General features: G+C 44.6%; 1 pseudogene; it reads right to left on the bottom strand.

Annotated features, from left to right (window-relative positions):
* Positions 1 to 210: 210 nt before the first annotated feature.
* On the bottom strand, positions 211 to 1,091 carry LOC116071347 (annotated as a pseudogene).
* Between the last annotated feature and the right edge of the window lie 655 nt (positions 1,092 to 1,746).

Here is a 1,746-nt window from a genome sequence, read left to right as displayed (position 1 = left end):
AAAAAAAAAAAAAAAAAAAAGAGCCTTTCTGAAATGAGATTTCTGCTGTACTTGAAATGGTAAACACCTTAAAGCCAAGTCGCCCTTAACTTAGAGGCCTAATGTGGTATTTGTAGTTTTCGAGTCACTAACATACAGCATTAAATATTGAACTTTTATGAAGTTTTATGCTGCAAAATAGTTTAAAATTAATAACTGTACAATATCCATCTATGCTTGAAATTCCAGTCCTAGACCAAGCTTGTGACTGTCTGCATTGAGGTTCTTGTCATCCAGCAGGGCTGACAGCATCAGTTTGATACCTGGTTTTAGGGTCTAAGTGTACCCTAAGCAAATAAGGCTGGAGTTGTTCACATTGGCCAAAAAGCAGGCATCAGGGTCGACCTGATACGTGGGTGCTATTCCAAAGCGAGTGTTATTGTTTTCCTGAAGTCCAGACAAGATTGACAGCAGTGTCTAACTTCTGGTTCACCTTCTGGCAAGTGGAGCCACCAAATTCTGTCCTGTCGTTCACCTTAGTATGAAGCTGGAATTCCTCCATCTTATAAGCAACTACGAAGTTGTTCTGGGTCACTCGGGACTTTGAAGTTTCAAAATTCATCTAGTAGCCAGCCAGCCAACCATTATATCCAAGCATCACAGCGCCCCGGATTGAGGGCCCAGCGATGTCAAAGTCCAGATCCCAGCCCATGTTGATATGCTCCCTCTTGTACTCTGTCCTGATTTTAGCATCCCCTGCCACCACCACCACCACCACCCCACCACCACACACACACACAACTGGTATTAGACAGGAAAGATGAATCAAAGGTCAGCTTCTGTCCATGTGCAAGCTGTTCTTCCACAGTGATCTCAGTACCCAGTCTGTCTATTCACTTCTCTGTAAATGCTAGCCCATACTCAGTCCATCCTTACTTGGTTTCCAGACTGAGGCTCACTTTGATGATCTCCATGTTGGCAAAGCCTGAGCTGGTAAATTACAATCCATTCTAGGACTTGGTTTTCAAATGAAGTTTTACTAAGCCAAAGCCCTTGGCGAAGATATCCCTGGAGGACTTGCCAAGATCAGCGAATGTGGTGGGCACAGGCATTTTCTCACAGGTGGTGAGGACAGGAGCAGCAGCAGCTACCACAGGGGTTGTAGGTAGGAGGTTGGGAGCTCAGGGAATGGTCAATCTGGGTGTTTTATTTCTGAGCTGTAAGCCTAGCCTGGACTGGTTTTTAGAACTACTATAATTCACGCCCCAGCTATGTCCCTTGTTACTTGCTATTTCTCCTGGCCCGTGTTCACAATCCATATCCTCTCATGGTTCCTTCCACCTCCTTTGATCTCCTTTCTTCTCCACATTCTGTATCTGCAAACCCCGACTCCCTACCTCTCTAGATAACTGAAAACCTGCCTACCTCTATCTACTGACCAATCACAGCCTTTAGCCTTTTATTGCCCAATTAATTTGGGGAGAAAGGTTACTGTACATATTTGGTATATCCTGTACCCCGAGGATATCCTCACTGGAGGCAATCAGATCTTGGGTGCCATTATTTACCATTTGTATATATTGGAGCACCAGACCAATACATCCACCAAATGTGTTCTGAGAGTAAACTCGGGTTGTTAGTTTTAGTGGCAGGTGTCCTTACCCCTGGGCCACCTCTCTGGCCCTCACCACCACTTTAAAGAGAAAAAGAAAGAAAGAATCACATTTGACAGTTGACCCAGGGTTTCCAAACACCAAAATGCAGAAA

The sequence above is a fragment of the Mastomys coucha genome, unplaced genomic scaffold (assembly GCF_008632895.1).
Source record: "Mastomys coucha isolate ucsf_1 unplaced genomic scaffold, UCSF_Mcou_1 pScaffold22, whole genome shotgun sequence".
NCBI classification, from domain to species: domain Eukaryota; kingdom Metazoa; phylum Chordata; class Mammalia; order Rodentia; family Muridae; genus Mastomys; species Mastomys coucha.
The sequence above is the reverse complement of the archived record's forward strand: the minus strand, read 5'-3'. Positions and strand labels throughout refer to the sequence as shown.